Genomic DNA, 23515 nt, shown 5'->3' with positions numbered 1-23515 from the left:
TAGGAATGGCCAAGACGCACCCAGCCCCTCCACTTCACGTGCCTCAGTGCAATAGCAATGCTTAGGGACTTTCCAGCTAAAAGTGGGATGACAGTTTGGAAGAATTTCCAAGACTGTGAGGCCAATTACAGCCTCACACATACCAAAAGGAAATAGCTCCTAGGATCTGGGCCTTATCCTAAATAGGAAAAAGGCTCTGGGCCTGACCTGAGGCTCTGTTTTGGAAAAGTCACTGCCTGCATGAGCTCCATATATCATCCTGAAAGAAATATTTTTCCTAACAGGACAACCTCCTCTCAGCTGATGTGTAAGAGCTGCCAGGAGCCTTTAGTTGTATCTGATTCCTGGAGAGAATGGAGGAACACATATGACACTTGAGCAGTGGTGTCTGCCCAGTCCCTCAGCTGGCAGCTTTTCTCCTCCATCCTACCCTCAATGCTAGGGGGGATCAGCTGCTGAGCATGCTTTGGGGATTCAGGCAACTGTGGGAATCACATGTGAGATCAGTAAACTTATGGGTTTATCTCCCCTACCCTCAATTCATTTCTGGTTTGTTTTCCCATTCCTTCTTTTTTTTTTTTTTTAAGTTAAAAATCTTTAATCAACACATAATAGCTGTATATGTTTATGGGCTATAGCATGATAATTTAATGTATGTAAACAATGTAATTATTAATTAGCATTTCCATTTCCTCAAACATTCATCAATTCTGCGTGCTGGGAACTTTTGGACTCTCCCAATTATTTAGAATATTATAATACATTGTTGTACATTACAGTGGCCATAAGGTGCTGCATAATCCAAGCTAATTCCTCCTATCTCATTGTACTGTGGTACCCATTACCTGACTTCTCTCTTATCTCCTCTCCCCTTCCTATCTTCAATGAGATCAATTTTTCAGCTTGGGAAAGCTTGAATGAAATCTGAATCTGATAAGGCCTTAGGAAAGGCCTGAGATTGATTTTCATTGTGTTTCCCCTATCTGTCAGTAGGATGGCTGCAGGGATCCATTCATCCTACCATTGATCCAACAAACTGAATTCCTCTTTCCAGTCAGGCAGTGTGCCAGGTTCTCAGGCACACCAGTGACAAACAGACAAGATCTTTGCCTTAGGGGACACTGTGTACTAAGAGAATATGGGGTTCCTACCTGCTAAGAGACTAATGACCTAGTGTGCCCCGGCCCCACTGCTTAGGATCAATTCCATGGCTTTATGCAGACTAGGCAAGCATTCTACGACTAAGCCACATCTTGGGTAGGTCAAAAGCGTTAACTGGGGCCATGTTCCAAGAAGAAATGGCACTGCAATTTGATTTGAAGTTTTCTTGAAGAGGACCCACATGCCACTTTCTAATACAGATTGTTTCTTAAGAACTTTTCTATTTGTTTTATCAAGTTATTGGAAAGGTTGGAGGGTGAGCTCAGTAGTAGAACATGTGCTTATCAAGTATGAGGTCTTTGGTTCAATCTCCAGCATTAAAACAACAATAATAAAAACAACAACAAAATCACCATAAAAAGTTACTGATAATTTTGTTGTAACTTTTAAGAAAGATTGGCTCATCGTTTCAGATGGCTTCCCCCATGCCACACCATGTCTGCACTACAAAGTCTCAGGGGGAGATGCTATAAGGAAGATGAAAACTCCCAATCACCGAGCTGGGAACATAAATCTAAATTATAAGACTCAGACTTAATTTGTCAGTGACTTTTATATTCCCTGACTCACTGCCCTCAGAAACATTCACAAAATTGCCTGAGCAATTAGGGTTCCTTTCTTTACCCAGAGCACTAAGCACTGCAAGACTGCAAGTGGAGTGGGAAATTTATGCTTCAATTTTGCTTTCTCCCTGATTGAATTAGAAATGATACCATGTCTACATTCTTCCATGTTTCCTCATATACTGAGACAGATGGATGAAACCATTTGAAGTGCATGTGGTCAGTCTAGGACAAAATTACCATGTGGTCCAGAGACATTTTCCTACTATGGATAAAACCTGGCTCCTGGGCTGTTTCCTTTTGGAATGTGTTAAGACTTGAGCTGTGTTGGTCACAATATAGTAAAAAATCAACTTGGAAATCAGTTCACTCCTCTATTGTGCTTTGGGCTAAAGTTCCTATGGTTCTTATTCAACTGTCTGAAAAGTGTACAGGGTAAACACTATTCAACTTGGGGGCCATCTTGACATACAAACCTAAAATAATGGAACAGGTCATTATGCCTTGGGAACTTCATCACTTTGAGTCAAGCTGGACAGTATTACCTGGAATCTGTGGAAGGAGGGCTTTAGCCTGATTTTAGCAATAGGTGATCACTCCCAGATTAGAACTCAACTCAGGGGGAAAGATTTACTGGGAGTAGTTAAAAGGCCTTGCAAAGTCAGGTGCCTATAATGCCAGTTACTTGGGAGGCTGGGTGAGGAGGATCACAAGTTCAAGGCCAGGCTCTGCAACTTAGTGAGACCTTGTCTCAAAATAAAAAATATAGGAACTCGGACAACTGGGAACATTGGAGAGGAGGCTGCTCAGCACAGCGCTTGGACTCGGAGCAACCACTTGGGCTCTGGGCGGCTTCCCAGAGGAGGAGCTGCACGGCAAGCTGTTTGGACTCAGAGCGACTGCTCCTGAACACGAGGGGGGGGTGGCTGCCCAGAGGAGGAGGCGCAGGGCGAGTTGTTTGGATTCAGAGTGACCGCTCCTGAACACCGGGGGGCTGCCCGGAGGAGGAGGAGGAGCGCGGCAGGTCGCTTGGTCTCAGAGCCGCCGCACCAGAGCTTCGGGCGGCTGCCCGGAGGAGGAGGCATGCAGCGGGTTGCTTGGACTCAGAGCGACCGCTACTGAACACCCAGGGGGCTGCCCGGAGGAGGAGGAGGAGTGTGGCGGGTAACTTGGACTCGGAGTGGCTGCACCAGGGATACGGGCGGCTGTCGGGAGCAGGGGGTGAGCAGTGAGTTGCTTGGACTCCTAGAGACTGCACCGGAACACCGGGTGGCTGCCCGGAGGAAGAGGCATGTGGCGGGTAGCTAGGATTCGGAGCGACTATATGGGGCTCCAGGTGGCGGCTCAGAGGAGGGGCCGCATAGCCAGGCGATTAGGTGCAGAGCAGGGTCCCAGGTCCTACATGACTTCTTGGTGGAAGAGCCACACAGAGACAAGCTGAGAGGCAGAACAAAGGTTCCAGGACTGCGGGTAGCTTCTCTGAGAAGGGGCAGTCTAAGGAAACTCGTCTGCGAAGGGCGAGGCTCCTAGGCCCAGGAGGTAGGTCCGGGCCCCTGGGAACATTGCAGAGGAAGTCTGCCCAGCCCAGGCGGTAGTTGTGGATTGAGGGGAACCTCTAGGAGGGGAACTGACCAGTGAGACCTCCACACCGGGTGAGTCTTCCCCGCCGGGTGAGGTTTTCCCACAAGGACGATAAAACCAGAGACACAAGCACAAACAGGCCTTGCCTCAGCCCACAGCCTAGTTCCCCTTTGGATGACCATTGGTCAACAAGTGGAGGCACCTCTGTCCACTAGCAGGGAATATACCCCACCTGAAGGCCACCACCCCTAGAGAAGCAGCTTCCTTGTGGAGCACCGCATTATCAACTTCCTCCAAGACTTCAGGCTACTGAAGGCTAAGAGGGGATATACTAGAAATCTTCAGGGACATTGTAAGTCAATAGAGGAAATCTGCAATATCTCAGCAGTCCACTGATACCTGAACAAGATGAGAAAACAAGTGAAGAAAATGCCCCACACAAATCTAGATGTTACATCAATAAATTCCAATGACAGCATGGCAGAAGAAATGACAGAAAGGGAGTTCAGAATGTACATAATTAAAATGATCAGGGAAGCAAATGATGAGATGAAAGAGCAAATGCAGGCATTGAATGATGAGATGAAAGAGCAAATGCAGGCATTGAATGGTCGCACCAATCGACAGTTAAAAGAGCAAATACAGGAAGCAAAAGACCATTTCAATAAAGAGTTAGAGATATTGAAAAAAAACCAAACAGAAATCCTTGAAATGAAGGAAACAATAAACCAAATTAAGAACTCCATAGAAAGCACAACCAATAGGATAGAACACCTGGAAGACAAAACCTCAGATATTGAAGAAAAAATATTTAACCTTGAAAACAAAGTTGACCAAACAGAGAAGATGGTAAGAAATCATGAACAGAATCTCCAAGAACTATGGGATATCATGAAAAGGCCAAATTTAAGAATTATTGGGATTGAGGAAGGCTCAGAGAAACAAACCAAAGGAATGAACAATCTATTCAATGAAATAATATCAGAAAATTTTCCAAATCTGAAGAATGAAATGGAAAATCAAGTTCAAGAGGCTTATAAGACTTCAAATACACAAAATTACAACAGACCCACACCAAGGAACATTATAATGAAAATATCGAACATACAAAATAAAGACAGAATTTTAAAGGCTGTGAGAGAAAAGAACCAAATTACATTCAGGGGGAAACCAATACGGATATCAGCAGATTTTTCAATCCAGACCCTAAAAGCTAGAAGGGCCTGGAACAACATTTTTCAAGCCCTGAAAGAAAATGGATGCCAACTAAGAATCTTATACCCAGCAAAACTTACCTTCAAATTTGACAATGAAATAAAATCTTTCCACGATAAACAAAAGCTAAAAGAATTTACAAAAAGAAAGCCAGCATTACAGAACATTCTCAGCAAAATATTCCATGAGGAAGAGATGAAAAACAAAGAAGAAAATCAGCAAAGGGAGGAATTATCCTAAGGGAATTATCAATAAAGGAGGAACCAAGTCGTGTTAAAAAATAAATAAATAAAATAAAATAAATGAATCAAATGACCGGGAATACAAATCATATCTCAATAATAACCCTGAATGTTAATGGCCTGAACTCATCAATCAAAAGACATAGATTGGCAGACTGAATAAAAAAGAAAGATCCAACAATATGTTGCCTGCAAGAGACTCGCCTCATAGAAAGAGATACCCATAGACTAAAGGTGAAAGGATGGGGAAAAACATACCATGCACATGGACTCAGCAAAAAAGCTGGGGTATCCATCCTCATTTCAGATAATGTGGATTTCAAGCCAAAGTTAGTCAGAAGGGATAAAGAAGGACATTTCATACTGCTTAAGGAAAGCATAAATCAGCAAGATATAACAATCATAAACATCTATGTCCCAAACAGTGGCTCATCCATGTATGTCAAACAAATCCTTCTCAATTTTAGAAACCAAATAAACCATAACACAATAATACTAGGCGATTTTAACACGCCTCTCTCACCACTGGACAGATCTTCCAAACAAAAATTGAACAAAGAAACCATAGATTTCAATAACACAATCAATAATTTAGACTTAATGGACATTTATAGAATATACCATCCAACCAAGAGCGAATACACTTTCTTCTCAGCAGCACATGGATCCTTCTCTAAAACAGACCACATATTATGCCACAAAGCTAATGTTAGCAAATACAAGAAGATAAAGACACTACCTTGTATTCTATCAGATCATAATGGATTGAAGTTAGAAATAAATGAAAGAGTAAAAAACAGAAACTACTCCAATACCTGGAGATTAAACAATATGCTATTATATGATGAATGGGTAACAGAAGATATTAGGAAGGAAATTAAAAAATTCTTAGAGGTAAATGAGAACAAAGAAACATCATATCAAAATCTCTGGGACACTATGAAAGCAGTACTTAGAGGAAAATTTATTTCATGGAGCACATTCAATAAAAGAAGTAAAAATCAACAAATAAACGACTTAACACTACAGCTGAAAGCCCTAGAAAAAGAACAGACCAACACCAAAAGTAGTAGAAGACAGGAAATAGTCAAACTCAGAGCTGAAATCAACGAAATTAAAACAAAAGAAACAATACAAAAAATTGACAAAATAAATAGTTGGCTCTTTGAAAAAATAAACAAAATTGATAAACCTTTAGCCACACTAACAAAGAGAAGACGAGAGAAAACCCAAATCACTAAAATTCGGAATGAACAAGAAAATATCACAACAGACACGACTGAAATACAAAACATAATTAGAAGTTACTTTGAAAATCTATACTCCAACAAAATAGAAAATTTCGAAGACATCAACAGGTTTCTAGAGACATATGAATTGCCTAAACTAAACGAGGAGGACATACACAATTTAAATAGACCAATTTCAAGTAATGAAATAGAAGAAGTCATCAAAAGCCTACCAACAAACAAAAGTCCAGGACCAGATGGGTTCTCAGTCGAGTTCTACAAAACCTTTAAAGAAGAGCTCATTCCAATACTTCTCAAAGTATTCCATAAAATAGAAGAGGAGGGAACCCTCCCAAACTCATTCTATGAAGCCAATATTACCCTGATACCTAAACCAGACAGAGACACATCGAGGAAAGAAAATTTCAGACCAATATCCTTAATGAACATTGATGCAAAAATTCTCAACAAATTTTAGCAAATCGCATACAAAAATATATTAAAAGATAGTGCACCATGATCAAGTGGGTTTCATCCCAGGGATGCAAGGTTGGTTCAACATCAGGAAATCAATAAATGTCATTCACCATATCAATAGACTTAAAGTCAAGAATCACATGATTATTTCAATAGATGCAGAAAAAGCATTTGATAAAATACAGTACCCCTTCATGCTCAAAACACTAGAAAAAATAGGGATAGTGGGAACATTCCTTAACATTGTAAAGGCCATCGACGCTAAGCCCATGGCTAATATCATTCTAAATGGTGAAAAACTGAAAGCGTTCCCCCTAAAAACTGGAACAAAGCAGGGATGCCCTCTTTCACCACTTCTATTTAATATTGTCCTTGAAACTCTAGCCAGAGCAATTAGATAGACCAAAGAAATTAAAGGGATACGAATAGGCAAAGAAGAACTCAAACTATCCCTATTTGCTGATGATATGATTGTATATATAGAGGAACCAGGAAATTCCACCAGAAAACTTTTAGAACTCATAAGTGAATTCAGTAAAGTAGCGGGATATAAGATCAATGCACATAAATCTAAGGCATTTTTATACATAAGTGATGAATCTTTGGAAAGAATAATTAGGAAAACTACCCCATTCACAATAGCCTCGAAAAAAATAAAATACTTGGGAATCAATCTCACAAAAGAGGTGAAAGACCTCTAAAATGAGAACTACAGAACACTAAAGAAAGAAATTAAAGAAAACCTTAGAAGATGGAAAGATCTCCCATGTTCTTGGATAGGTAGAATTAATATTCTCAAAATGGCCATACTACCAAAAGTGCTATACAGATTCAATGCAATTCCAATGAAAATCCCAATGATGTACCTTACAGAAATAGAGCAAGCAATTATGAAATTCATCTGGAAGAATAAGAAACCCAGAATAGCTAAAGCAATCCTTAGGAGAAAGAGCGAAGCAGGGGGCATCGCAATACCAGATCTTCAACTCTACTATAAAGCAATAGTAACAATAACGGCATGGTATTGGTACCAAAATAGAAAGGTGGATCAATGGTACAGAATAGAGGACACGGACACAAACCCAAATAAATACAATTTTCTCATACTAGACAAAGGGGCCAAAAATATGCAATGGAGAAAAGATAGCCTCTTCAACAAATGGTGCTGGGAGAATTGGAAATCCATATGCAACAGAATGAAACTAAACCCGTATCTCTCACCATGCACAAAACTCAACTCAAAATGGATTAAGGACCTCGGAATCAGACCAGAGACCCTGCAGATTATAGAAGAAAAAGTAGGTCCAGATCTTCAACATGTCAGCTTAGGACCAGACCTCCTCAACAGGACTCCCATAGCACAAGAAATAAAAGCAAGAATCAATAACTGGGATAGACTCAAACTAAAAAGCTTTCTCTCAGCAAAGGAAACTATCAGCAATGCGAAGAAAGAGCCTACAGAGTGGGAGAAAATCTTTGCCAATCATACTTCAGATAGAGCACTAATCTCCAGGATCTATAAAGAACTCAAAAAACTCTACACCAACAATGCAAATAACCCAATCGACAAATGGGCTAAGGAAATGAACGGACACGTCACAGAAGATCTACAAGCAATCAACAAACATATGGAAAAATGTTCAACATCTCTAGTAATAAGAGAAATGCAAATCAAAACCACCCTAAGATTCCATCTCACCCCAATTAGAATGGCGATTATCAAGAATACAAGCAACAACAGGTGTTGGCGAGGATGTGGGGAGAAAGGTACACTCATACATTGCTGATGGGGCTGCAAATTAGTGCAGCCACTCTGGAAAGCAGTATGGAGATTGCTCAGAAAGCTTGGAATGGAACCACCATTTGACCCAGCTATCCCACTCCTTGGCCTATACCCAAAGGACTTAAAATCAGCATACTACAGAGATACAGCCACATCAATGTTCATAGCTGCTCAATTCACAATAGCCAGATTGTGGAACCAACCTAGATGTCCTTCAATTGATGAATGGATAAAGAAACTGTGGTATATATATACAATGGAATATTACTCAGCCATAAAGAATGATAAAATTATGGAATTTGCAGGCAAATGGCTGAAATTGGAGAATATCATGCTAAGTGAGATAAGCCAATCTCAAAAAACCAAAGCACGAATGATCTCGCTGATAAGTGGATGATGACACAAAATGGGGGTGGGAGGGGTTAGTGTTAGGGTTAGAGATAGGCTTAGGGAGAGGGGCAAGAATGGAGGAAAGAAGGACTGTATAGAGGGAAAAGAGGGGTGGGAGGGGTGGAGGGAAGGGAAAAAATAACAGAATGAATCAAACAACATTACCCTATGTAAATTTATGATTACACAAATGGTACGCCTTTACTCCATGTACAAACAGAGAAACAACATGTATCCCATTTGTGTACAATAAAAAAAAAAATATATATATATATATAAAGGGCTTGGGGGTTATGCAGTAGAAAAGCACCCCTGGGTACCTACCACAAAAAAAGAAAGAACAAAACAAAACAAAAAAACACGCCCTGGCCCCATGGAACATTTTTTGCTTATTATAGGATACCTGGTACAACCAATCTGGCATTTCTCCTCTTTTGCCCCAGGCTATTTGCCTTACCTGTTGCTTGACTGGGTTCATATATTTTTTTTCACTCTAAAAGGGCACCAAACACTTTGCAAGCACTGAAGTTGCATGTGAAACAGAAGTTTTCAAGACACTGCCATGGCAAGGTGATTTTTGCACATCTTCCCCCAACAGACTTCTGTGGCTTCATATTGGTAGGGAGTCTGTTCACAGACTATTTCCAAGATCATGTGACAAGTGTTTCTTGTTAAGTGGGCAAAGAGTAAGCACCATTACTGAGAAACTACCTGTGTCAAGCACCATGATATGTATGCCACCTATAATGGACACTGAATTGTCACAACCTTCCTGTAAATTACTATTATTATTATTATACAAATTTTTGGGACCAGAAGTATTTTGGATTTAAGATTTTTTTGGATTTTGGAAAATTTGTATATATATGTATATATGCCATATCTTAGGGATGGGACAAGTATAAACACAAAATTCACTTAAGCTTTGTATATGCCTTCTGAACATAACTTGAAGGTAATTTTATGCAATATTTTTAATAATTTTTGTACACAAAATGTACAGAATTTTTCACTTGCGAAGCCATGGAGTTGCTCAAAAAGTTTCAGATATTGGATTTTGGATTAGGGATATTCAACCTGTATGACATTGAAAGTTCTGAGCCTTGGTGATGTTAATTAACAGATTGAAAGGTGCAAATGAGGCAGAGCCACGACTAAACCCTAAGTTAGTACTCCTTCCACTCAACGATGGGAGGTTGGAATTATTACTTTTTAAAAAAATTGTTGCTGGAAAAGGAACCCAGGGCCTCATGCATGCTAGGCAAGCACTCTACCATGGAAATACACCCTCTCGCCCAGGATGTTATTTTTAACTGCCCCTGTTATTGACAGCCAGCCCAGGAAACCTGTCTGGATCCTGGGTGGCTGGATATGGCTGCCTGCCTGTGTAGAAAATAAGGTAGTTGATGGAAAAAGGAAAAATGAATTTTATGCAATTGGATCAAACTGGGGAGAAGCAGCTAGATTGCTTCTCTGCTGATCCCACAGAAATTCTTACAATATAGAGAAACAAAAGTCAAGTGTGCACATTTAGCTAGGCTATGCTTAGCCAGAGAACAGGTCAGGGGAACTTGGTTGGGAAAGGGTGTAGTTTTTATTCTTAGTATGAAGAAATTCAGGAGCTCTGTTTCACCCCTACACATGAAACATTTTTCATTTGGAGTAACTTTTTATATGGGGTCACTAAAAAAAGTAGATCTCATTGACTCCAGGGGAAGCTCGGTTGCTTTGGAAATATTTAATTACCAGAAAATTGGGAAATTCTTAGTTAAATGGAGGAGAAAATCCATTAGGGAGTAAATCAGTACTGTATCAGGAAAAACCTGGGAATGGGGATGCTGCAGACTGGAATGCAATTTCTCAAGAATATTGAGGGCACAGCTCCTTCTCAACTCTGGGTTGCAGCTAGAGGGTAAAGGAGTTTGCAATGCTTGGCTTTCAATTTGCATGATCTCATGAGACTCTTCCTGTTAAGTTCATTTCTTTTTTAATGTTAGATTATTTTTTCCTGTCATTATTACAGTTTTTCCTCAAGGTGTCTTTTTGGTAAACGTTACTGTATCTGGCCAAGGAAAAGAAGAAAGTTTCAGATCATATGGCTCCACAAAAGCCCACATGAGGCCAGCTACACAGACCCAGAGCAGGCTTGGTCTCTGATCCAGGAAAACAATCTTCAACATCTTGGGATCAATGGGGACAAACCCATATCCCAATAAAAGGCTCTCTGAATAGGTTCTGATGCCTTTCTTTTTCCTTTTAAAGATAACAACAACAACAACAACAAACAAATACACAACAACTCATACAAGGCATTCATTCCCTTGGTTGGCTAGATACATTTTTGGAAAGGAAATAAAATCATTCCAGTAATGCCCACAATTACTACCTGTTACTCATGTCTATAAGACTTCTGTTTTCATCTGTTAGAAGGTCACTGAGACTGACCTGGAAGTGAACTGTTTGCTAGTCTCTTGAGACAGACAGGTTCTGAACAAGAAGACAACTAATAACAGGCTGGTGGACCAAAAGTTCCCTGACTTGGGCTTAAGAGGACCCTTTCCCATGAATGATGATGCAAAATGCAGCTGGGTAGCTGCTTCTATCAAGCACCCATCCAAAAGAAAAAATCAGGCTCCCTCTTCTGCAAATAGGCTATAAAGTCACACCAGGCTTTGCGGGGAAGGGGTTGTGGATCAAGCCAGCGTAGATCCAGACAGGCCCCAGGATCATGTGTAACCCTTACTCTAAGAGAAAGCTAACAAGCTCCTATGCAGATCTTGGACTTTTGGGTTAGGAAAATTTAGCTTACGGTAAACCCTATCTAAGATTGTTTAAGCTTTCATTACAATAGTGAAAAGACCCCACAGTGTCATGCAATTGGTAGGTGACTTTATATCCCATACATGGAGGCTAAAGAAAAGCAATGCCACATTTAGCCAAGCCCTTGGAGTGATTTATCAATGCTTCAAAAGAGCTGGCTTGCAAGTGGATCAACTCTTCTTGGCCCACTCTGTTGCAGATTAAAGAGAACCCAACCTTCCTTAACTGATCTGTCTCCCCAAATCTTTGTTGGTTAGGAATGAAGCCCCCTGGGCCATCCTGCCTAACTCCACAGAATGCACAGACCTATGAGGGGAAACCATCAGACAGGCAGTAGAAACAAGCCTAATTCACTCTCTCGGTCCAAGTATTTCACCATTTTCTGGAATCCTTATCATTAATAATCTATCTAATATTCCTGTCATGCTTCTAAATAAACAAGTTGCATACATTTTAGTTTAACTTGTTCTTTACAACAACCTTACCAAGTAGAGAGATCAACTGGCAATTTTATATCTTTATAGATAGGTAAACTGAAGCTCAAAAGGTTCTACGACCAAAGATGGCAAGGATAATAGGCAGCAAAACTGAAGCTCAAATTAATATTTTCTGTTTTCAAGATCTATACTTGTTTCATTTAGATCCAGATCAATTCTCTACAGATGTGGTCACCACTGAAGGACTGAACACACCCTACAAGTGCAGGGATAATCTACTGGGGTACAGGAAAAGAACACTGGATTCTATTCCTATTTTTTAACCCTGCCTTCTAAAGTGTTTTGTATACATGTGTCCCACAGCACAGACTCACAATATTTGTATAGGGGTACCTACCTGTGAGTAAGCATGTGCACATTGGAAAGTATATGCTCACAATTAAAATAGGGGTAGACAATACAATTTCAAGTCCACTATTTCAAGACTGCAACATCATTATTTAATCTGTTTTTATTATTCTCTTTCCTGATTTCCAACTAAGAACAATATAATTGCATGTCAATGTAATATCTTTTCTTTTTTTGATTTCTGTCTAGATTGGTGGTTCTCAACTGGGTGATTTTTCCCTCAGAGATCATTTGGCATCTGGAGACATTTTAGTTATCACTTAGGAAGGGGGATAGTACTGACCTGAGGCCAGGAATACTACTAAATATACCATAATGTTCAGGACAGTCCTCTGTAGCAAAGAACTATCCAACCCCAAATGTCAACAGTGCTGAGCTTGAGAAACTGGCTTAGAAGGTATCATCAAATTATTTCTAATCTCCTAGGAGAAAAGTCAACCAACCCAACAAATTCTCTGATTGTGGCTTGATTGGTACATTAAGAAGAGAGAGCACTGAGCTTGTGGATCCTCATCTTTGTTGCCAATATGACATAAGATACCCTGACCAATGGAAGGGTAAGCTACAAGGACTGGGGACTGCCAGGCCAAGCCAATAGCTTGGCATGTTGTCCAGAGAGGAAACCCAGACATGTTCAGACACTGAGGGTTTAACTTGTTCCAGTGCCACTCACTGAGCACATGTATATCAGTAGATGCATGAGACATTTGGACTTCTCACCACCAATGACAAAACCCCCCTTACAAAAGGTGACTTTTCAACCCCTGCAATGTCACACAAGGCAACCTATTGATGCTCCAACCCCTCTGTCCAGGTTTTTCTTGTGTTAGAAGCCAAATTGGGAATTAAAGAAGACCAAACAATGAATCTGATCAATTGTTTTCCTTTCTTCCTTGAATGTGATCAATTGTTCTTCTTCTTCCCTATCCTCTTTTTATGTGCTACTAGGAATTAAACCCAGGGCCTTGCTCATGCTAAATAAGCGCTCTACCACTGAGCTACATCCCCAGCACTTCACTAGGCTGCCCAGGCTGGCTTTAAACTTGTGTTTGTCCTGCCTCAGCCTCCCAAGTAGCTGAGATTCCAAGTGTTAGGCAACTGTTTTCCTTTCACTTTCTTTCTCCTGAATGGATGCTAGAAGCCTAGTAATAGATGGGACAACCTCATGGCATTAGAGCAGGTATACTTACTACACCTGGGAAGAAAACTGGACGTGAACATGCATGGGAAAACACATCTTCCTTTAAGTATTCTCATCTCTTCTTTCTCCATTTTCTAAAAACTTCCTAACTATGAACTCTGAGGAATACTCTGTAGTGGCATGCCTGCCTTTCTCTCTCTCTCTTTTTCTTTTTTTTTGTACTAGGGATTGACCCCAGGGGCATTTTATTGCTAAGCTACAATTCCAGTCCTTTTTCTTTTGAGACAGGTCTTGCTAAGTTGTTGAAGCTGGTCTTGAATTTGTGTTCCTCCTCACTCGGTCTCCTGATTCACTGGGATTATAATCATGTACCACCAAGCCTGGATGAATGGCATGCCTTTCCAAGATGAGAGCAAGGTTATGTCTGCACATGCTCTGGAGATTTCCTGAAAATATTCTGTGCTTGACCAAATTTCACCCAAAAAGGTAAAACCAAAGCTGCTCATCTGGAGCAGATTTTAAGTTCTGGGATTTTAAGCCCCAAAACTTAAAAATCAGTCATTTTAAGTGTGAACAGAGACCAAAATGAATAAAAAATGAATAAAGAAGAATTTCCAGGGGCTGAGGATATAGCTCATATTAGAGTGTGTGCTCAGCATGCACGAGGCCCTAGGTTCGATCCCCAACACACACATCAGAATTGCCATATTTTTCTCCTGTCATAGGAATCCAATAGAGTTCCAACTGTTAGTACAAAAGAAATATAAAGTCACCCCTCTTTCCCTATGCTCAAACTCCATAAAGGGTTGGTGCAGATGTAATTTCTTATGAGGACTGAGAGGAAGTGTTAAAAGGTAGAGAATGGACATGTCAGCTCAACCATCATTGGAACCTTTTAATAAAGTGTTATAGAGCTGGGGGTAGAGTACTTGCCTAGCAAGCACAAGGCCCTGGGTTTAAAGCTCAGTACCACACGCACACATAAAGTGTAATAAATGAGATGACAGAAGAAGAAAGGAGGTAAAGCCAACAGATAAGTTAGAAGCAGTTATACTGGACTCAGAGAACAATCAATATACCTCCATCTTTCAGATTGCTGGCAAGGTAGGTTTTTAGGCTTGGTTTTATTTGAAATGACCAAAGAGGATTAGTACAGAAAAAAAGAGAGTCGATTTCATATTATTTATAAGTAATTCGCATGGTTATTATTGGTCTTCAATTTCTTTTGATGATTTCCCCTCTTTACATATCCGTGATGAAAGCCTTTGCTGTTTCATATCCTGTGTTTCTAAGACATGTTCGCAGCCCTGGAGATCAGTGCCTAAGAAATTGGGAGATATATTTTTCCTAGGAATAAACTCATACTTACTGATTTATACAGGGCATTCAGGCATGTTTAAGAAAACTTTAACGTGGAGCTAAACACATAATGCTCTTCTCACTAAATCCCATCAATTTAAGTGACAGAGAATGCATGGAAAGCTGAATGGCATAGTGGGACAACACTGTCTTCTGCACAGACTCATTCTGTTAGTTACATAGCTTTGATATGAACTTATATGTGCCTGTTTCCTCATCTCCAAAGGGATACCTTCTTCACAGGCTGCTGTGTTTAATGAGTTGTCAGACATCCAGACAGTGCCGAGCACACAGCAAGTGCTACATGTTAGTTATTGCTACTGTTGTGGCTGCTGCTGTCATTATCATTATATGCCTTCACAGGTGGTTTTTTGTGAGTTAGTGTGTCTAAAAGTACTATGAAATACTAACCAGCATTAACCACATGGAGAGGGGAACAACAGAGGGTAGTACACTTCAAGTTTTATTTTGTATTTCCAATTTTTGGTAGTGGGGATTGAACTCAGGGGTACTCTACCACTGAGCTATACCTCTAGGTCTTTTTAATTTTTTTTTTTGGGTACTAGGGATTGAACCCGGGGTGCTTTACCACTGAGCTACAACCCAGACCTTTTTATAAAAATAAAAAATTTGAGACAGGGTGTCACTAAGTTACACTGAGGCTGGTCTTCAACTGTGCTACTCTTCTGCCTTAGCCTCCTAAGTCACTGAGATTACAGGTGTGTGTCATCATGCCTGGATTTTTACATTAAAAAAATTTTTTTTTTTAGGCAGGGTCTTACTAAGTTGCCCAGGCTGGCCTCAAACTTAGTAATCTGCTGCCTCAAGTTCCCAAGTTGCTGAGATGACAGGTGTGCATCACTGTGCTTAGCTTATTCTGTATTTTTGAGGACAATATTTCAGCAGAAAGCAGGATGGTTCTCTTGGTTGCAAATACAGATAGCTCCTTGCTATGGTAATTTCAGAAGAATGGAGGATGAAAGTTGGTTCTTGACAACAGAGTGAAAGCAGTGTCTTTGGCTCTTGCTTCTTGGAACCCTTCACCTTGGGCGCTCAGTGCTACCTGTTTTCACAGATTCCAAGGATGTCTGCCAGAACTGCCTTGGAGTCTCTTTTCTTCCTCCCTGTATCCCAACATTACTGTGTTCCTGCCGTGCCAATTCCTTAAGAAAGGTGGACCCAGACAAGAGGAAGGCAGGTAGCTGGTTTAGAGTCATTCACATCAGACTAAATTCTAGGAGAGAACATTTGCTTTTAAATGTTCTACCTGTAGCTCTAGTCTCTAGTTGGTAAAACGGGGTAAAAACAGCTGATCTCTCCCCCAATTGGCCTCCCTAGATTCTGACTTGGTTCCAGAAAATAGAGAAATAAGAATAAAGAAGCTGTTATGATTCTGTTATAATCAGTCAGCTATTCCTTGGTTATCAAGGTTTGAACTTAGTCCATGAAGCTGTGATGGTTTAGTTAGTGACAAACTCCTTTCTCTAAGGTTTCAGTCAAGAGTCTTTCTAATCACAATGTTTATTTCAGGTTTGAATTCTGGGCAGGGACCAAATGCCAAGAGAATTCATCTCTCTGGAATTCACTTCCAGTTTTCCTGGCTTTCTTACTCTTGAAAGAACATGAGAACTCAATGAAAACACACTTAGGTCTTTGCCTGTAAAACCATGTGTTTGTTGGAGAAAACCAAGACCCACTTAAGCCCTCAGTTCTTCTGGTGCCCTTAGGTCATTACCTGTAGTATTGGTCATCAGTTATTATTCTTATATTAAGTAACAATTGTTACAAAAGGAACTCATGGCCCTGATAGTTTTAGCTGGATTCACCTTTCTCAGGGAACTGGCACTGACAGACTAGAAGCACCAGGGCACAAGGTACAGGGACAGTCAGTCCAAACCTAGCAGAAGCTGGTTTCAGAACCTCAGAGAAGCAACAGGTATGAGGGCCTTGAGTTTCTCAAGTAATAGAGATGACTTAATACAAAATAATTACTAAAGACTAACAATTCTAGGTGAGGACCTAAAATAAATTGGGCTACAATTCCTATGAAATAATAGTGATAAATTAAGAATAATTCTGCTATTTTATGCAATATGGAAGTCAGTTACATAATAGTCATGCTTGGGACAGTTTCATGAGATTAATGTACAATTACAATGAGATAAGAAAGTACAGGAAAAAAAATAGAGGTAAAGAAAACGTAAGAGGGCAAGAAAAATTCTTATTCCACTTTAAGAAGGCCCCAAAAGAATCTGTAGCAAGGCAAAGCTGTAGCCCTACATTCCATTTCTGCTGTTTCCAAAAAGTGTTCCTTTAATAACAATAAGGGGTCCCTGTGATGGTGTGAGCCTTCTTTATGTTTGGGGAACATTCTGTCTATACCCATGCATACATCTCAATGTTTGAGGAAAAGGTCATCAATGCAAGGCTACTGTAGTCAGCTTGACTTAGAGTTTAAATATTGGTAGTGATTCAACCTCTTGCCTATTGTCCTTGGAGACCCATTAAAGTGCCTAAGACACATTCAGAAAATGTTTATAAACTGTGTGCAAGGCCACGTGGAAGCTGACCCACAGGAAGTAAAAGGGAGGTAGTATTCACGTGGCTGATAAAACCCGGAAGTAATTGAAGGGGAGTCCCATATGGCTGGAGGCCCCTTTTTCTTCCCCAGCATACGGAAGGTGGCTTCTGCACAAGTCTACTCCCTCCAGAACGAAAGCAGTGAAGAAACAAAGAGCAATTGTAAAGGAAGACAGTCAACACACACATTGAATGTCACGGGTTGTGAAGAAGGCACACAGCAGTTCCATGACCTCACCCAGGTGCTGGCACTCCCTCTTGCTCTCTTATTATGATGGATCTACTTGTTGGCACTTGCTTACGTTTGGCTGCATAGGAGTAGCAAGGTGAGGCCAGGTTTTGGAGACTCAATGAGGTTTTAGAGCTTTGTGAAAGGGACTAGAACTCAGGAGAATTCTTCTTAAAATCTCTGTCTGTTGTGTCTAAGAGAGCTCCTGCCTAGGTCTTTCTTTTTCACTTGTAACCTCAGGGGGGACACTTTTGGGACTTGGGTCCTACATAGCATCATCCTGCCCTACATTATCAGTGTGAAAATAGAGAGTGGCCCATTTTCATGGCCTATTCTCCTTTTGTGTCTGTATCACAGGGTTCCTCCTAGGGAATGTCTTAATTAGGGAAATTGCCAGGGAATTTATGAGAAAAAAGAGAATGGATTTTAGTAAGTTTCAGAAAAAAACAGTTCCACAGGGAGTTTTTCCACATTCTTCCCAATGCTTGGCACAGAATCACATCAGATGTTTTGTCCTTCAGTACACTGTACTAATGATGATGGCTCTCCTCTTATGACTGGGAGATGGGAAGGGGATAGGAGAAAAGGTTTAGAATTTGAAAAATCATAGACACATCCACATCCACCTCATTAAAAAAAATTTTTTTTTTGTAGATAGACACAATACCTTTATTTTATTTATTATTTTTATGTGGTGCTGACAATCAAACCCAGTGTCTCACATGTGCTAAGCAAGTGCTCCACCACTGAGCTACAACCCCAGTCCTATCACTGCCTCTTGGTCAATCTGTTAACTGTCATTTATTGCATCCCCTAACTCCCAATTCTTCCTCTTCCTTTTGCAGATCTCATAGCACTATTTGAGAGAAAGGGGAGCAAGACTGTGCATTTGGGATGGTAACAGAAATAAGCAGCCAAGAGAGGTCATTCAAGTACTGCTAGGATAAATTCTGACTAGAATGTTCTTAGGAGTAAAATGAAGCCAATGACAGTATTGTAGCAGGTCCCTGCTGGTAAGAAGCATGGTTATCTAGAATACCCGGGAGGGCCCAGAACTTGGCTGTTCTACTCTATAGGGAAACCTGATGCTTCTCAAGGTTCCCACTGGACTGCTCCAGGGTGGACAGAGGCCAGCAAGGCCTTCTTAATACCAGCACACTCAAACTTCCCAGAGCCCAGCAGGGGCATGTGTGGTGCTGAAGGCTTCATCTACCAAGGTGCCCTCTTTTGGTTCAATTTGGCGCTATAGCTGGGTCTGTGCCCATTGTGATTGGCATGATAATGTGGCAGAAGCAGCCTTCGCTGCTAAGGTCAGCAGAAGGGGACAGTCTGTTTCTTATCCCTCCGGACTTGAAAGTAGCCAAATGGAACTGGATATTCTAATAGCATTCAGGTCTGAGTAGATAGCATGTGAGATGACAGTTGGGAGGAAATAGCAAGAACTTTCAGCATCACCAGGAACATAGTCACTGCACTTGAGGGTACCCCTACTGAGAGCCTCAAGGTGGAGGGATAGCTAACTGGTCCCAGTTCCCCTCAGGGGCCTGCTACAGTCAGAAACAGAGGAGGAAGGCAAGTGGTTCTATGGTGCCACAGCAGATGCAGGCTATGTGTGGGAGTTCTAGCCCTCCATTTGCTTGGCCCGCAGGTTCCTCATGCTGGCTGGCTGAAGAGGGGACATGTGGGCCCATGTGACATTTTTCTTGTACTTGTCAACTCACAGTTGCTGCAAAGCAAAACATTTTGCACCATGCCAACCTCCTGAACAGAGAGAGTCCTTTGGTTAGTGGTTCATATGTTAGGTACACAGCACCCATGCTCTCTCACTGACCCTGCAGAAGTCAGAGTCCTGAGCACAGTAGCTTTTTAGTTCTCTCTGGAGACCTGTCTGAACATCACCCGTTCCCACCCTCCAATCAGGAAAAAGGGAAGGAAAAGAAAAACTCAGAAACCTGAAGATTGTTTGGAATTTATTCTCTTAAATAAGAATGTAACATTTGTTTAAAAAAAAAAAAAAAAAAAGCACAACACCTTGATTTCACAGTAACGGCAAAAGCAAAGTTACACAATTAAATAAAAAACTCACAAAGAAACACATCAAAACTCAGGACAGCACAGATTAAAAACAAGGGCAAAAATAAAGGCTTTAGGGAAGGTCAAGAGTGGACAGGTGAAATATTCCTTGGCACAGCTAACTCTCCCTTTCTCTGGCTTCTTTGTACCGTTGCCATGGGAATTCTGCTTGCTGCATCCACCCCAAGTGAATGGCTCCAAAGGGTGGTGGGGGAGTACACCTGTTAACTCACTGGCCAGCCCTGCGAGAGCATGGGGACCCTTTTTAGGAGTGCCTAAGAAAGTTCCACTGTTCTGCAGGAAGCAGCCAAAGATACAGCAAACTCCAAAAGGCTGTAGATAGTGGAAATAACTAATCAAGTGGAGCCAATATACAAGCTCAAAAGTAAAACAGAAAGAAGGTGGGGCATTTGGTTCTCTGTTGCTCCTGAATCAATTATATGAGGATGGGGTGGTGGTGGGGGAATACTGCTCATTTTTTGAGGTATCCATCCCCCAAAATCTCTAACTCCATAAGGTGTGCTGTTCTTGGTCTGCTGTGGTTCTTCCAAATCCTAACAAGGGGCAAGATTCCAGTTGTAAAAGCTACCTCTCCAGAATCAAGGAATGAAAAAACTTTAGAAACAGCTTCATCATCATCATTATTTAGGGTACAATATATAAATAAATATCTATCCATATATATGAAATGAAACCTTACATATATATAACATTCACAAAGTACCATAGACTCAACTCTGACTCTTGGGACAGGGTTAGGGAAGAAGGCTAGATTAGAACTCTCTCTGCTTGGTTTTCCAGAAATGCCTAAGGGAAGAGGACCTTGGTAAACAGTGAGAAGATTTCCTAACCTCCCTCCGTCAGGCAGGAAACTCAGAATTGAATGAAATTCCTTGTACTGCTTGGCTACTATGGCTGGTTGTGGGCAATGCCTATAATTCCTAATGGCCCATTCAGGATCTAAACTATGGAACCCAAAGGTTATCACACAAGGGGTGTCTGGGGACAAGGAAGCAGGAGACTGCCAATTGTAACCCTGCAGCTTCTTTCATTAAAACAAATCAACAATTGGTTGCTTCTCTCACCTGTTCTCTGCTGTCTGCACTGCAATATTCTTGGATGATTAATTCTTGGGAGAAAGGTTCTTTTCTTCTCTTCCTTTGTCACTACACAGCCCCTAACTTCATTTTCGGTTGTCAAAGACAGAAGGTAAAAAGGGGATTCCTCTAGATAAAAAGAATCCAGAACACCTGCTACCAGGGTCTTATGTCCCAGGGGAAAGGAATCCCATTAAGGGTTTTTCTTTCTTTGCCTGCTGTTGTCCAAATTTTTTCTAAAGATGGAGCAGGTACTATGAGGCCAGAGTAAGAAAATCTGTGCCAGGTCCACTAATCTGTAGCAGTGAGTCCAAGAAGTTTGGAAAAGTAGCATTTACAGGTCTGAAAACAGAAACTAGAATTTCTATATTAAAAGCACATGACAAACAAATACTATAAATAATGTCCCCAACACACTAGATTACACTAGCAGTTACAGATTAGGTTACCAGAGAAAGACAGCACTTTAAACCACACCTGTAGTGCGCTCTTTTATCTGGTGGGTTATACTGCATTCTGTTTTTTGTTGTTTGTTTGGCAACAGCAGTCATTTTGGCACAAGGGGCAAGAAACACAAGTGAGAACAGAAATGCCACAATAGAGAGGAGGCACAGAGCAAAAGCATGGCAGGGTCCAAATACTGACTGTTAGTCCTAGCTTTTCCTGCTCCACTTATGAGTCCAGGGGATGTGGTCCTAGGAAGATAGCTTAGTCACACGACAGAATCAGGCTCATTCATTCACAGCCTTTTCTGGTCTAGAGGAGAGGTGTACCCAGGATCTAAGTTAATGATTGTTCTCTATGACATACATTCTGGAATGCTGAATTTCTGAAAGAAATTCTAATTAAATAATAAAGCTTTGGTTTGGGACTTAAGAAAGAAATACATATCAAAGAAGAGAAAAAAATCTATTTCATGACAACTGCAAAATAACACCCATAATTCTGTTCCTTTTCTAGAGATGAGCACAAGTTAGCTCACAAGGAAAGCAACTGTGCTTTGGAGCACATCCAGGACTCAGAGCTCTAACTTCCCAAAACTTGAGTCTCCAGAGGCAGATATCAAGGAAACCCATTAGCCTTAAGCTCTCAGTCCTTCTTGTTGCTTAGAAGGTCCTTTAAATGGGTGTGTGTGTATGTGTGTGTGACAGTGCCTGCCTTCCCCACCTTGGGGGTTCAGGCTCGGGTACCTTCCCAGATACCACACCCTCCACCTGTGCCCTAAAAGGCACCTCCCATTGTTCGACCTCAGAATCAAGAACCACGGGGCCTGAGATGTCCTCAGAGTTCTGATTCTTTGATTGTTTTGATTCTTTAACTGCATTGCCAACTCTCATCTTCTGTCCCTGCTTTGTAGAATATTCTTTCCTCTGTGGAACCCTTAATTCTTTAGAACTCTTAAAAATCCAAAATCTGTTATGCCTTCAATTGGTCAAAAAGGGAAGCAGAACTAAATGGGAAAGCAGGCAATAGTTCGTTCACAAATGACCTAAACCTCATCAGTTTAATTCTTTATAGAAATGTTTGTATGCCTTACCCAAGGGGAAATTTAATTTGAGTTGTTTACTTAGATTCCTTTGAAAATCTATCTTTGCTGGAATAAGGCCTCAACTAATAGGTTGAGCTCTCACCTGATCAAAGGCACATTCCACAGTGTAGAGCCAAATTTATTTAGAGCCCTATTATTCCTCTCTGCCAGCAATACCTCCCATACTCTGAATGTGTTGACTGCACAGGGCAGTCACAATTCATGAGAAAGACCACAATGGGTCTGATGATTGTACAGGCTTAAAAATCCTTTCTGGCTTAAACATGGCTATCAAATGTGGTCCTACCTGCAGGGTACTTAACAAATATCCTCAGAATATGATGAAGACACATGTAGGAGCCAGGTTCAGCTGGCTTGGCAGGAGTATGCCTTGTTTCAAGTTCAAAACTGTCCCCAACGCTTTTGTGTCCAGTCTCTGGGCATGTTCCTATTGCCCAGAATGAGCACACCAAGGCTCACAATAGTTCCTTAGCATGGGAAAAGCAGCAACTCTGGGTACCTTTCATCTAAAGGTCAAAAGAATAACTCTCTCTCTTTCCATCATGAAAATTCTACTACCAATTCCTTCTACATGATTTCTGGCATTGGCCAATAACCTTTTAATTTTTATGAGTTTGTTAATGGTTGCTTGAGATACATTTGCTGTGAATGGGAGGAAGTTCACAATCTGGGGTTATACTGAGGCCTCAGGACCTCCCATCATCAGTTTGTAGAACTGTGGCTACATCTCACAGGCCAGTTTTACAAGGAGCTGAGAGGGGGCAATTTTAAGGAAAAAAGCAATATAATTATCCTCCACAGGCAAGGTGCCCCTGAGTCCTCCCATTGCTGCCCTGTGATGACCAGAACAAGAGTGTTTTTAGAGGTAGAATGGTGCTGTTCACCTCCTGACATAGGAAGTAGTAATGAAAGTGGGACACAGATAGGCTTTGACCCTCACTGCAAACTCAAAAGCCCGAGAGTTGTTAGGGTAGTGTATGTCCTATAATGGTTATAGGTCAAACAGGAAAGCAGTGATAGCTCATCCATACGCCTAACTAGGAAATGGGATGTAAAAATTTCAAGTTCTGGTGGACACAAATTCAGCCCATAGGGCCTCAATTATAACAACTCAATGCTCTGTCAAAGGAGTCCTGAATGAAACTACAAGGAGGTCTGGCAACTTTGGCTTCTCATCTGGG

General features: G+C 41.0%; 1 protein-coding gene across 14 annotated transcripts in view; it reads right to left on the bottom strand.

The window, feature by feature from the left end:
* The window catches only part of Mical3 (microtubule associated monooxygenase, calponin and LIM domain containing 3), a 194980-nt gene that overhangs the window by 54585 nt on the left and 116880 nt on the right, over nt 1-23515 (bottom strand). The gene's annotated exons all lie outside the window — the stretch shown is intronic.

Source organism: Sciurus carolinensis, chromosome 4 (genome assembly GCF_902686445.1).
Source record: "Sciurus carolinensis chromosome 4, mSciCar1.2, whole genome shotgun sequence".
Classification (NCBI taxonomy): domain Eukaryota; kingdom Metazoa; phylum Chordata; class Mammalia; order Rodentia; family Sciuridae; genus Sciurus; species Sciurus carolinensis.
The sequence above is the reverse complement of the archived record's forward strand: the minus strand, read 5'-3'. Positions and strand labels throughout refer to the sequence as shown.